Genomic DNA, 16497 nt, shown 5'->3' with positions numbered 1-16497 from the left:
GAAATATACTTCCAAAATAAACTATTACAGTCGTTTAAAACATAATAGAAGTATTATTTTTTATTTTTTAAAAACAATGTTTACAAAATGTCTACTGTTATTCGCAGTTTTTTGTTGACTCTTCTGGCGGCCATGTTGTAAGCCCTAACGGTATTTTTGGAGATTACCAACAAAAGTTATGATGAATTTATTGGTGTTCAAAATAGTACAGAAACTTAAGGAGGTGAGCGAGGGTTTTATGACTGGTTTCCATAGCAACCACGTCGATTCAGCAACTGCTTTTTCTACCAATTCACTGCTGTGGCGAAAAGAGAAGTAAAAGAGAAGTGAAACAGAGAGAATGAAAGAATGAAAGGGAGATAATTGGGGAGATTTTATTGAAAGCGACGAGTGCAGTACATTTTATTACATATGTGTTTGTTGTGTTTATGGGAACAAAAATATATTAGACGAAATAAAAGAAGAACAAGTGAATTTACTTGATAAATGTACGATGCTTTCAAACAGTAAAAGTACTTATAAGATTGCTCTAAATATTTTTCTATAAAGTTTTTTTAACTTTTAAATTTCTGATTACCATAAAAGAAAACTATGCGCATATATTTTCTCAAACGTAACAAATACATTTGCGGATGTTGTTGATCTATACATTTATGTCGAAATCGACAAATATTTTTCACTTTTTCATGAGTGCAAACAAGGACGAATAAGCTTTAAACAAAAAGAAAAAAAAAGAAAAAAAAGAAACACAATCAAAATTATCAGCTTTAATGCCGGAAAATAGGCACAGCATTTTGCTCTTTAGATATCGATTCCTAAACTTAAATAAGTTCCGATTTTTTTCAATACTCGATTTTGATTAATAGCCCAAACGCTCGTGTTTTCCGGTTTTTAAACGCATCGGAAGGACACGGTGTTATTTTATTATATGATTTACGAGCACTATCAAGTAGATAGTTGTAGGTTCATTTGCTGGCTTGAAAGTTGTGCTCGCACGCAAAATAGCTGTAATACAGCTAAACAGCTTGTTTAGAAATGATTATATATATATATATATAGTAATTTATAAATATATATAGCGATTAAGCTACACTGAATATTCCGCGTTTCATCCACACTAAGACTCTTCAGGCTTATGCGCGAATTCTGTGGTTGTTTATCGTTTTTATATGCTCCTCTTCTATTGAGATTTTAGTTAGCCAATCAGCTTTCTAGTATCCACTGCGCACTTCCTATCAGCATGCAATAGAAGAGGGGCATATAAAAACGATAAACAACCACAGAATTCGCGCATAAGCCTGAAGAGTCCTAGAGTGGATGAAACGCGGAATATTCAGTGTAGCTTAATCGCCATATATATTTTATAACGTACTAACTAGCTCTACCTACGTATTGAGCACTTTTGAAATAAATACTTAAAATTTACGCATAAATCTATACTTTCGTATATTAATTTTATGCGAGTAAATTAGTAGTTATATATATATATATATATATATATATATATATATATATATATATATATATATATATATATATATATATATAATACTTTAAAGGAGATTAGAACAATAGTCTAAAGAGCTGAGTGTATTTCAATTTAATTTACAAAAATTACAACGAGCACTTTTTCTTTCCTGTATTTTAATGAAACTAGTGATTTCACTGTTACATTGAAATACACTCAGCTCTTTAGACTATTGTTCTAATCTCCTTTAAATTTTATATATATATATATATATATATATATATATATATATATATATATATATATATATATGTAATTAGTTTTTTTGGAAAAAGAAATCCATCAGAGTGCTCAATTAAAAGGAAAATCCGAAATATAAGAGCGTATTTATATTTATATTTTGTATTTGGTGTACAGAAAGTTTTTTAGATGAGACAAGTCATTGGTACCGCCGGTTTCAAGCAAGATAATTAGGACAGTTTAAGATATCTATATCAAGCTATCTGAAGCCAATACACATTTATTTTATAATCGGAAGTGGAAAATATATATACCTCACGAGTTCACGTTTAACTCTCGTTTTGTTAAATATATATTTATATTTAATAAAAATATAGTTGTCTTTCAAACGTATTTCACACATATTTCAGTTTTATATTAAAATTCAATCAACGCTTCTAAACACGGAAAACACTACCCTGATTTTCAAACTGCGTTGCCAAACGCATTCTTCCGCCACTAAACAAACAAACCACTAATAACAGCACGCGGACTCTTCATTTTGTTTTCTTCAACTTAACATCATAGCGAGGAAAAAAGCTAAAAATATCAAATTCCGACGAAGGAGTATTACTCCGAAATATCAGGTGTCCAAAAAAGTTTTTTGCCGATTTTTGTTGACTTAAATTAGGCTCCTCTTTTTTTTATTACTAAGAAGCATAGTTATGCAGAAACCAACTTGTATTGACAATTTTTGAATGGTGTCAGTATTCATAATTTTTCATGACTAATACTACTTTATTTCTTATTTCAGACCTTTAATATGACTGATAAAAATTGATAATTCGTGCTTTGTATTAGTTTGAACTTGGCACAAGTGCTTCATCTGCCTCTCGCGAGCTATGTACAGCGTTTGGTGAAGGTGCATTAAGTGAAAGAACTTCACGAAACTGATTTCATAAGTTTCATTCTGGCAATGAGGTCCTGGATATGACCTTAAACTATATCCGATGGTGAGGCCCGAGCTTGCGGGCTTTAGGGAGTGTGGAGCCACCCTTTAATTACCATTGCTCCCAGGTCCACTCTGACCCGGAGTGGTAGTACCTGTTAGGGTCCCAACTATGGATTAAATAGAAACCGATTTGGAAAAAATATATATTCTATTTAAATAATTTTCTTCAAAATCTTTGGGTTCGGTATTAAATAACCTGAAAAGGGTTGATATGCCGTAAAACAAACACAACCAACCAACCAAAAAAAAAAAAAATCTGGCAATGAAACCGTTGAAGATGAGCCTCCAGCTGGACGACCGATATATCTAAACAATGACGATGTAAAGGCAGCTATAGAGTCAGACTCATGTCTAACTAGGTTCGAGGTTTCATGTAAGTGATGAAACCATAATACTTTATTTGCACCAGCTGGAGAAGAGATGGAAGATAAGAAAATGGGTACAATACGAATTAACGCCAGCAAACAAACTGCAAACCCTTAACCCTAACCCTAACCCTAACCATATGCTCTTCTCATTTCAGTAGACAGAAAAAGAACCGATTTTTTTTTTATCGAATTATGACATGTGATAAAAAGTGGATAATATATACAAACTTTAAGAGAAAACATCATTGGTTATCGCCGGGGGGATCCTTTGCCACAAACTTACAAAGGGACCACTATTTTAAAAAAATAACTTTTTCTCTGTGTTTGGTGGACATGCCAAGGAATAATTCACTATGAGTTCTCAAAAAACGGGAGAAACCATTAATACTAACAAATATTGTGATCAACTTCTAAGAGTTCAAGAAAATTTGCTGAAAAAAAAAAGCCTGCATTAGTAAACAAAAGACAAGTTTTGTTTTTCTCAAGATAATGCCCGGCCACACGTTGCAAAAATTACCCTCGCCAAGATAGCAGAAGCAAACTGGGAGATTATGGTCCATCCATCGCATTCACCAGACTTCTCCCCAACAGATTTCCACTTGTTTTTGAGCTTAGATTATCATATGAAGAACAGGGCATTCAATATTGAAGATGAGTTGAAAATGAAGGTGCATAACTTTTTCCAGAGTAGAACAAAATACTTTTTCAAAAATGGAACTCCTAAGCTGCTGTACCGTTGGGAGAAAGTCATAGAATGCGATGGTTCATATTTTGATGAATAAATACACCTAATGCTTAAACTGTGAATGTTTAATTTCCCTGATAAAAATTTTTTTGTACACCTGATATATTAATTTTAGACGAGTAGAGACTTTTTTTTTTTTTTTTATATTGCGTTGAATTTGTCTTTCAAACATATTTGGCATGCATTTCAATTTAATACTCAAATTCCATCAACGCTTCTATCACGGGAAACACTATTATAACCCTGAATATATTACAAGGTGGTCACCACGTATCAAGGCACGGAAGCCACTCAGGGATAAGGGTTATTGTAAGTACAGTGTCTACTTAAGGGGGCGGTTCATCAGGAATTTGTTTACGTTGGACTTGAAGACATCCAAGTTGTAGTCAGGAGGGAAGCAGGCAGACGGAACAGAATTCCACAGGCGTGCAGTTCTAAGAAAGAAGCTTTGTTCATGGAATCTACGTTTTGATTTAGGCATAGATAAAGAGTGGGGAAAGTTTTTGACAGTGGATTCAGCTAGACGGGTATTTTTTGTTAAAGATTGGCGAGGGGGGATTGGAGATTGGAGTTCAGACGAGCACCTGCCATGGAAATAATATACATATATATATATATATATATATATATATATATATATATATATATATATACGAACATGTTAGAAAATAATAGACACAGGAATTTATTCTCATGCAACCATACGTGCACTAATCGCATCACATCACATATTAACATCTAAGTAAGATTTATTAAATAAGCGCCTGGATCTAGTACAGGGCTGTCAGCATAAGAATAAATTCCTGTTTTCCCGCAGTAGACCAGACTACATAAAAGAATAATAAAAATAGAAGATATATGAACGAATAAGTAAATAAATATACATACGGGAGAAAAAAAAATGGAGATTAGAGTATAACTTGTTTAACATAAAAAATATAAATCAAATGTATTTTCACACGATACTTTGTTTGGCTATTAAGCGAAGCTCACTGTCCGTTTGTTTGTAAACAAACTAGCAGTTTGAGCACTGTGAAGGCATGGGCAAGTGCTTCTTTAAGAGACACTTGATGAGGGACATTTGCGGATTCGTAGCTTTGTGAGTAGAGCTGCCACAGTCAACTCGATGGTTGTAGGTTCGATCCACGCTTGAGGAAAGGTATTGTCTAGCGACACTGATCGGTTGAAATACGCATTGAGTTAAAATATATTTACAAAGTGCTTAATATATATATATATATATATATATATATATATACATATATATATATATATATATATAAGCAGGCTCCTTCAGTCTTGGACAGAGTATGGATACCCATGAAGGGTTACTTGCGCGTGAAATTTTTGTGGCAGGAGTTGCGCAATCTCCAACCACACCTCTCCTAAGACGACATTGTAAATACCAGTGGTAAGTGAAGTACAGGACGACTGGAAACAAATGCCGAGATAAGCGGAGAGCATATACAGCGCCTAGAATGCCCAAATGGTCACCCATCTGATACTATCCAGGCTCAACGTTGCTTAACTTCAGTGATCTGAACGAGAACCGGTGTATCAACGCGATTATGCTATATATATATATATATATATATATATATATATATATATATATATATATATATATATATATATATATATATATATATATATATATATATATATATATATATATATATATATATATATATATATATATATATATATATATATATATATATATATATATATATATATATATATATATATATATATATATATATATATATATATATATATATATATATATATATATATATATATATATATATATATATATATATATATATATATATATATATATATATATATATATATATATATATATATATATATATAAACTCACTACTCGTTCAAGCAGCCGCCAATAGCGTAATGGTTAGAAGCCTTGACTGCCGTATAAACGGTCGGGTTTCAATCCTGGCTTGAGGTAGTTGCCTGTCTAGCCGCACTGATGAGCTGTGAAACAGCGAAACAGTACTGTATGTGGATGACTATAGTGCTCCTCACCTTGAGTTGAGCATATTGAGAAGTGAAAAACGAATTACCATTAGCATATAAGCGACGCTCTTTGTGTAAACAAATCGAGCGGAGGTATTTCGGACGATATCAAAACATCGTTAAACTCACTACTCGTTCAAGCAGCCGCCAATAGCGTAATGGTTAGAAGCCTTGACTGCCGTATAAACGGTCGGGTTTCAATCCTGGCTTGAGGTAGTTGCCTGTCTAGCCGCACTGATGAGCTGTGAAACAGCGAAACAGTACTGTATGTGGATGACTATAGTGCTCCTCACCTTGAGTTGAGCATATTGAGAAGTGAAAAACGAATTACCATTAGCATATAAGCGACGCTCTTTGTGTAAACAAATCGAGCGGAGGTATTTCGGACGATATCAAAACATCGTTAAACTCACTACTCGTTCAAGCAGCCGCCAATAGCGTAATGGTTAGAAGCCTTGACTGCCGTATAAACGGTCGGGTTTCAATCCTGGCTTGAGGTAGTTGCCTGTCTAGCCGCACTGATGAGCTGTGAAACAGCGAAACAGTACTGTATGTGGATGACTATATATATATATATATATATATATATATATATATATATATATAAGATCGAGCTTAAATTATCAACCTTAGATATATGAGGTAGTTTTCCTATCGAACAAATTGGCCAAATGATTAAGATTTATATTTGAACTTTTCATGAGCAGTTCTCAATGGCCGACGCTTTGGCGCTTCAATGACGGAAAATCTCGCTCTTAAATTAATTATTATGAGGACTAATTATCGCTCGGCAGGTTGACAGGAAAAATTAGCGAATTTTGGTTATAAATTAGAATAAACTTTTATTGTCCGTCACATCAATAACACGTTCAGTGAAGAGACACAAACATTAACATAACAGAGACACGTACACGCACAGCCACACGGACGGATACACAAAAACAAAACAAAAAACAAAAAAACACGCACAAACACACGCATATATATGTATGTATATATGTCTGTATGTATGTATGTATGTATGTATCTATCTATCTATCTATCTATATCTATAATAGTGAGAATGTGTGCGTGCGTGAGGACATTTTTCAACCTATATACTCGACGAATATTTAATCCCCAAAATCTAAATTCGGTATATATATATATATATATATATATATATATATATATATATATACACACCCACACACACACACACACATATATATATACACACACACATATATATATAGTAAGTTATAAAATGTATATGGCGATTAAGCTACACTGAATATTCCGCGTTTCATCCACTCTAGGATTCTTCAGGCTTATGCGCATAAGCTTGAAGAATCCTAGACTGGATGAAACGCGGAATATTCAGTGTAGTTTAATCACCATATACATTTTATAACTTACTAACTAGCATACCTACGTATTGAGCACTTTTGAAGTAAATACTTCAAGTTTACACATAAATACTTAAAGTTTACTTTCGTATATTAATTTTATGTGAGAAAATTAAGTATATATATATATATGTATATATATATATATATATATATATGTATATATATACATATATATAAGATATTTTCATCGGTTTTTAACCGAAACTTTGGCTGCCAATGGGTCAAACTTCAAAAGATTTGACCTTTGCGGTCTCTAGCGCACTATTAATCCAATTTTGTGTCCAAATATTTGAAATTTTACAAAGAGTGTATTCAGACATGCATCAAGCTTTTTAATCAGTCTTTGGGCGAGAATTTGGCTGTCAAGAGTTGTAAGAGTTGACCGTTGCAGACTATACCAAACTCGTTCGCCAATTTTGGGTCTTAACACTTGAAATTTTAGATGTAGGTTACTTTGATATGAGTCAAATATTTAATATATATATATATACATATGCACATAAAGTTATGAACAGTACATTTTTTTTTCTTCAAAAGGGGCGGAAAATGGTGTTAAGCAAAGGCATGAAATAGACATAGAAACAAGAAAAACAAACAAGAAACGAAAAATAAATAAAAAAGAAACAAAAAAAGGAGACAAAAAAGAAACATACTTTATTAACGGGTGGGGGGGTCAGGAGAAAAATGGGCGAAGAAGAAGAAGAAGAAGAAGAAGAAGAAGAACTATCTATATAAAAGCCAATTACGTCCAGGGATGGAGCACTGTGTCCACATTTGTCAGGAGCTGCTAGAAGCAGCTTATCCTGCTTTGACAAAGTACAAAATAGACTTCGTAATTAGTGGGGGGATGCCCTTTTCTCTTGCTTGCAACCTTTTTTCGACAGAAGAGACGTTGCGAGCCTCTCTTTGTTTTATCGTTATTTCCACGGGAGAGGTTTTTTTTTCAGGAAAACAAGCACTTTTTATTTTAAAGAAATTTGGCAGTAAACGTTTCTTTTTGAAAACGGAATTTTTATTATATAAAAAAAAAATGAATGCTTTATATGAGCACTGTAAATAATTAGGTGAACGTAGGGAAAATTTTGATTTTTTTTTCAAGAGAATGTACAAATTATTTTTTTGTCAACAGATATTAAAAAATAAACAGAAAAAGTACTCCCATCATTAATTAATTAATCAATTATGCAAAAAAAAAATAAATAAATAAAATGTTGATTTAGTGTTTCAACATTTGAACAACGCTCGGTTGAATCCGGTGATTGCCGATCGAACCCTAACCATAATTGGAATCAGGGGGTGGCGAGTCAGATTCTGCATGAGTACCATTCTTTTTAATTTCGTCTTGTGTTCAAGTTTTTGAGTGGGCTATCAGCGATTGCACGCTAACAAATTTAACCAAAATGAAAAAAAATTCAGCAATTAAATAAATTTAATAAGTGTACAGCTTCTAATACAAATCCTAGTAAATCAATTCCCCTTATTGGTACGGTTGTTATAAAAATGGAACGGAAACTTAAATTACATTCCGTTTTAATCTTTATTTTTAATTGTGCCCCCCCCCAAACGAATATAATCAAAAGAATAACATTCAACAATTGTACTTTATATATACACTAGCCGGGGTACCCGGCGCTGCCCGGGTGTTTGTAGGTGTGTGTGGTGTTAAATAAAAAAGAACCCGGGAGGGGGGGGGGAGTTGGTAGGGTCGAACCCGAAGCCCTGAGGCGAAGTTTGAAAATAAAATCGGCCAGCCAGAATGAGTTACTGAAAGATGTTTGAATTTATTTAAGTAAGAACCAAATTGACAGGTGCGCGCCCGGAAGTCGTCGAGCGTTACGACGACGACGACGACGACGACGACGACTACGACGACGTCAATGACCAGGTTTGTTTGTTTTAAGCGAAGTAAAAAAAGAAAACCGGGGTTGCCCGGCGTTGCCCGGCGTTGCCCGGCGTTGCCCGGCGTTGCCCGGGTGTTTGTAGTTGTGTGTGGGGTTAAATCAAAAAGAAAATGTAGAAACTGCAGATCCTGTGAAAACCAATTGAGAAAACTTTAATAAATCTATATTATAAAAATATAAAGAATTGTTTTATGGTTTTCACAAAGAAGAACAGTTGTCTCAATTATATGGTGCTGATCGCTTCATGGTTGTCACGGAGTAGGGGGAAGATACAGAAGAACTCTCAAGAAAAAAGTTATGAAGCATATATTATTATTCTTATATATGAACTGTAAAAATATCCCGTGTGATAAGTCTGATACAACATGACTCAATTGACACGTCAATATCATGTCCCCTAACAACATACATACGATTTATACGTTTATTATCTGTCTGTTAAAAGAATAATATCTTACATCCACTAGACAACACATGACACGTTTTAATATATCATCTCCTCCAATATAAACCAATATACAACAGAGTGTAGGATCGAACCCGAAGCTCTGAGGCGAAGTTTGAAAATAAAATCGGCCAGCCAGAATGAGTTACTGAAGATGTTTGAATTTATTTAAGTAAGAACCGAATTGACAGGTGCGCGCCCGGAAGTTGTCGAGCGTTACGACGACGTAAAAAAAAGAAAACAACGTTAAAACTTAAGCGGGGTGAGGGGTAATCAAAACATCGAAAAAAACACAAAAAAATTAACTTAAGGCAAACGAACGATGAAAACAGAAACGAACACGGGAAAAATGACTTAAATAAGCCTGTTTCGATATTAAAAGTTTAAAAAATCGGTGGGTACCCGGATGTTTTTAGGTGTGTGATCGGGGGTGGATAAGCGAAGTAAAAACAAACAAACAAACAAACAAACAAACAAAAACAGAAAAACGAACGTTACGTGAAAATAGCTTAAATAACACTGGTTCAATATTTAAATTTAAAAAATCGAAAAAAAAAGACATCTCACACCACGATTCGAACCCAAAACGTTTAGATAATGATCCAACGCGCTAATCAACTGACCTAACACCACGTACATGAAATTTGTTTAGTTTTTCAACTATTAAAAGTAAATCAGGTCATGACGTCATCTGCCAGTATTATAGCCTTATAACTACCCACCCCGACCCACCCCTTTCGCCTTAAATCACCACCATAATATCCCTCCCAAAAGTATACACTAATTCATAGTGATGGCATCTCGCTTGCATATATAAAAAAATGCCCCTCCATAGATAATAGACACCTTACACGCCGTTAAATTAGAACCACCAGACATCTAGTTAAGTTCCAGCTTTAACCCCAAAACATATACTAAATACACTTAAGACTATGATAAAAACTCTATACACCTTTCTGCACTACACTATATATAATGCGCTCCTCCTTTATTTAGAATTCGACCCCCCCACATCATCTATAATTTTAATTTGTTTTGATCTATTTCGTTCCTAATGAATCCAACGCTAGACGCCGCATCCCCACTAAGTTACCTAGCATCTTCTCTACTCTTCTGATGAGAAGCATTAGGCTTCGAAATGCCTTGGCACAATGAGTCCCTTCTATCTTCCAACTAATCGAGTGTATTCCCTTATTGAATAAATGAACCAATCTATACCCACTAATACATAGGCTCCATTGATACTTGTTGAGCTTCATAATGTCTAGATAAGTCTCCTCTCATAGAATTGAGCTTGCTCTTTTCCTCTAACGCTCTAAGCTTTATATATATATTATAAAACATGTAATTACAGGAGATTTAAATATAGTAAATAATCCTAAATTAAGAAAACTACTTAGTAAGGGTTCAAATTATAGAGAACCTAAATGCCTAAATTACACTAAATGCGTTAAAGAAGTAACTAAAGCACTTTTCCGCCAAGCTAAGTATGACCCAGCAAAAGTACAGCGTTTTTTGGTCGAGAACTGCTCGCCATGTACTTAGCATGTTTGAAGGGAGACAATTCACGATATTCACCGACCACAAACCACTGGTTGCTGCTCTTACGTCATCCATTTCTGGGAAACATGCACCCGTTAATTACGACAGATGGACTACGTCACACAATATTCTGCTGATATATAGTATTTACCTTGTAGAACGAATATTGTGGCAGATATACTCTCGTGTTTTTGTGATCTCAGCAGTCTCGAGGAGCCCCTCGACTACATCGCAACCGAGAAAGAACGTGATACGTCACTCACAGACTTTGTGTCGACTTCGACAATTCCACTAGAAAAGGTACCAATCCCATTATCAGTCAAGCTCATAGATCTGTTGCACATCCACGACCTTACCTGCCGCCATCATGTCGGAAGCGCATTTTCGACATTTCCACAACCCAACACACCCCGGTAAGTGCGCAACAGTCAAGCTCATTGCAGCTCGCTTTTTCTGGCCCAGTATGAACGTCGACATACGCAAATGGACTCAGGCATGTATTTCTTGCCGGACTACAAAAGTACGTCGCCATACCAAATCCACTCCAGGCAACTTCTCTGTACCTGACGCTCGTTTGTTATACGCCCACCTGGATATTGTAGATCCACTGCCGCCTACCCCTGGTCATTGCTATATGCTCACTATGGTAGACCATTTTACACGTTGGCCAGCAGCAATTTCTTTGCACGACATTTCAACAGAAGTCGTAGCCCGTGCATTTGTAGAGAACTGGATCTCTAACTTTGGTGTGCCCACCACTGTTAACACCGACAGAGGTTCTCAGTTTACGTCATACACCTTCCAACATTCCAACTACCGCTTATCATACTTCAGCTAACGGGTAGAACGTTTTTATCGTCGACTAAACGCTGCCATATCAGCTCAGCTTAGATCATATCCCTGGAGCAAACATTTACCGCTCGTTCTTTTAGGACTCCGGTCCATTATTAAATAAGACTTGAACGCTACACCAGAGTGTTTTTGGAACCACTCCTAGTCTTCCCGGAGAATTTTTCACAGTCGACAGGTCCATATCCGCCACTACTTCGTATTATGCTTACCGTTTGAAACTCACAATGTCTCGAGTGATGTATACTCCATCCTGTTCTGTCACTTCCAAACCATACTATCCACCTGATCTCCATTCATGCAAGTATGTCTTCGTCCGCATTGACTCGATACGAAGACCTCTCCAACCACTCTACGATGGACCATATCTCATTTTAGAACGTTCTGAGAAGTATTTCATCATCGATCGCAATGGTAAGCGTGACACAATCGCTATAGATCGCGTTAAACCCGCCTTCTTGGAAAGCTCGCATGATTCTAATTTTCCTTCTGCCAGTTTTTCAGATTCAGAACCAGTAATTATACCCATCTCTGACCCGATCATTACACCAGATTCAGACGTCGTCATCACTCCTGCTGCTTCCACACCACATAATGAACCAAACATACACTCCCCAGATTCTAAACCTGCACCTACACCTGCAACGTGTACGACTCGAAGTGGTCGTCACATATTATTTCCACGCAAATACGCAGACTTCGACACCTCTTAATTTTTTTTCTCTTTCCTTTTCGTTCGGATACTCATGGTCCACATACATCTGCATGCTCTTTTCTATTTTTCTTTTCTTTTTAGCTTCCAGCTATCTGGGGGGAGTATTATAGTGAACCTTTTACCCCTACCAAATTCGCTTTGTCAAGATCAAACACACAGACACAGAACAAGCTGTGTGCAGTAGCACACACACGCATGGATCAGAGCACGCGCAAACATGACATGACTAATTGTTACGCGTGCATTTCCAGTGACCTCTGACATAGCCTTCCACTTGCTTCTCTTCTTTATCTTTCTCACTTGAGAGCAGCAAACAGATCGGTTGATAATTGTATAGAAGATGAGATTGGTGATAAGACAATGGATAAGAAGTTGCTCACTAAGGAACATAAAATGAAGCAAATATGAGATTGTTGGTCAAGGTGATGCGATAATCGGGACAAAACAATCAATATATTTTAGCGTTACTTTCAAAGGTTCACAACAGTTTGTAGATAGTCTTAGGTTTGCGACGATTAAAGACAGTTAAGGTTGATAGCAGTTACAGGTTTGACAGTCGACGGCACTTTAACTTCTACATACCATACAGTCAGGAAAGCAGGTAACAGGAAGGGAATTCCAAAGTCTAGCTGTTCAAGAGTAGAAGTTATTAGAGTAGAAAGCTTTCTGGCATTAACGGACCTCAACAGTAAAGGGGTGTAATTTTGTTGCTAAGCGAGTTTGTCAGGGATATATATGCTGAGGGGGTCACAAGTGCAATGAGTTCATCAGAACACATCCCATTAAAATACTTGTAAAACAGGCAAAGGGATGTACCATTGTGGCGATGCGACAACGGTTAGAGCCTAGTTGACAAATTGCGACCTATTAAATTGGAGAAAAAGCTTTAAAAAACAAATTCACAGCATATTACGTTTTGTGGTCGGCGATATCGTTGAGAAAGGGACCATGGGATATTACATAGTACTATAGAAATGAAGGACAATTGAAGTGGTGCAAGCTAGATGAGCACTTGTTGTGAAGGTTTTACAGAGAACACCAAAGACTGCTGTAAAGTCGAGCACCTACTTCGAAAATCACCATAGAATAGCAAAAGACTAGCAAATGCTAGACAGAGAGGGAGGGGCGGGAAGAGACTATCCATCACTAGAATAGGAATCGGTTTGCATAATGTCAAAGTAAGAAAGGATATCCAGTGAGTTACTAAATTTGAGTCAAATTTCGAGAGCCCGACAAAACTTTCTTTATATATTAGATAAATAACCGAATTAATAAAACGCGCTAAAAAAGCTAAAGAAGTATATTCAATAGCAACTCACGTGTTTAATCTTTAAAGGGAATATATTTAAATTATGTGGATTCCGTTTATTTTTATTATTAGACTTGTAAATCATCTTTACTCAGTTATATATATATATCTTTACACAGTTATATATATAGTTTTTGACAGACTATAGATACCCACGAAGTGGGGCCTGCGCGTTAAGTTTTAGGTAGGAGGTGCGCAGTCTCCAACCACACCTGTCCTGAGTTGACATTGTTAAATACCAGTGGCAAGTGAAGTGTCCAAGACGACTAGAAACAAATGCCGAGATAAACGGAGAGCACATGACGCGCATAGAATTCCAAAATGGTCACCCATCTGGTACTAACCAGGCTCACCATTGCTTAACTTCGGTGATCCGACGAGAACCGGTGTGTCAACGCAATTATTCCGTGTGTGTGTGTGTGTGTGTGTGTGTGTGTGTGTGTATATATATATATATATATATTCATAAAATATATATTTATATATATATTCATAAAAAATATATATGTATATATATATATACATATTCATAATATATATATATACATATACGTCTACGCGATAAATTATATATACATCAACACGATTATTCCGTATATATATATATATATATATATATATATATATATATATATATATATATATACGGAGTAATCGTGTTGATATATATATATATATATATATAATTTATCGCGTAGACGTATAGGTATATATATATATATATATATATATATATACGAATATATATATATATATATTCATATATATTTTTTATGAATATATATATATATATATATGTACATATATATATATGTGTGTGTGTGTACATATATAAATATATGTACATATATCTATACATAAAAAACAGGCTCGTTTACCCTCAGACAGACTATGGATACCCACGAAGGGATGCCTGCGCGTTAAATTTTTGCAGCAGGAGGTGCGCAATCTCCAACCACACCTCTACTGAGTCTACATTGTTAAATACCAGTGGCAAGTGAATGTATGTACAAGACGACTCGAAACAAATGTCGAGATATGCGGAGAGCACATACAGCGCATAGAATTCCCAAAATGGTCACCCATGTGGTACTAATCAGGCTCAACGTTGCTTAACTTTGGTGATCTGACGAGAACCGGTGTGTCAACGTGATTATGCCGTATATCAAAATTTATCGTCTGAAAATAAGTAAAATAGTAAAAAATAAGTAGAATGTAAATGTATATATATATGTGTGTGTGTGTGTATCTGTGTGTGTGTGTGTGTTTTGTGCGTATGCATGTATTAAACATTATTCATTCCACGGAAATACATTGTTTTCATAGACAATATAGGTATTATTAGATTATATATACAATATAGATATTATCAGATAATTCAAGATAAATTATATGAACATATAATCGATATTTATTTTACACAGATATTATTTTAAAATATATATAAATTCTAAAATTTAGTCCATGTAGTTATGTTCACATACTCTCATAAACATAAACACTATTGTATATAGATACATATATACATATATATATATATGTATATATATATATCAACAGATATATATATATATATATACGCAATTGTATGTACACATATATATATGACTACATATATATCAATATACATATACACATATATACGCCTATATATACATATACATATAAATATAAGAAACGCACGCATATATATATATATATATATATATATATATATATATATATAAACACACACACACACCCACACCCACACACACACACATTATATATATATATATATATATATATATATATATATATATATATATATATATAATGTATAAATGCCGACTGTGAGAAAGTTATTTGTCTTGTTTTACGCTTAAAGTAAGAAAAATGAAAATATGAAAATATTTATTTAAAAATCTCTTTTCAGCTAATTGACGGTTTTTCTATATTAAGAAAACTCTCATGAATTTTAATATATGTTCAAAATATATCTCCTACCGATTTCCTATATATATTTTCATAACACACTATATGTCTTAATATATTATAAAAATGACCTTATTTATCTGCCTGTCTGCGGAACGGTTTTTCCGAAATTTCTCCCTCCATTTTTTTGCTTACAGACTTGGAACTTGATATATAGGTCATTCAGACCCGTGAGAAAAAAGCGATTTTGTTTTTCAGTCGGAAAAACGAGCTGCTAAGTAGAAGTTTGTGTGTTTGGTAAGCGTAAATCGACGCAATGTGCACGCTAGGCTTCATATTAAATGAATCCAGAAACAGACCTCATGAATTAGCAAATATAACTGATGTAGATTACGCAGACGATATTGCTTTATTCGCGAATAACACTGCTGATGCGCAAACACTGTTACGCAAACTACAAAAAGTCCGCAAATGACATTGGCCTCCACAATAATTCGGATAAGACAAAGTTTATGACTTTCAATGTGAAAGGAGAGATCAGGAATCTGGTTGGATCAACACTGAAAGAAGTCGCTGAGT

At 34.7% G+C, this 16497-nt stretch overlaps 1 pseudogene; it reads right to left on the bottom strand.

Annotated features, from left to right (window-relative positions):
• Positions 1–5273: 5273 nt before the first annotated feature.
• Positions 5274–5391, bottom strand: LOC145267237 (5S ribosomal RNA; annotated as a pseudogene).
• Positions 5392–16497: the final 11106 nt, after the last annotated feature.

The sequence above is a fragment of the Euprymna scolopes genome, chromosome 42 (assembly GCF_053919585.1).
Source record: "Euprymna scolopes isolate OS-2025 chromosome 42, ASM5391958v1, whole genome shotgun sequence".
NCBI classification, from domain to species: domain Eukaryota; kingdom Metazoa; phylum Mollusca; class Cephalopoda; order Sepiida; family Sepiolidae; genus Euprymna; species Euprymna scolopes.
The sequence above is the reverse complement of the archived record's forward strand: the minus strand, read 5'-3'. Positions and strand labels throughout refer to the sequence as shown.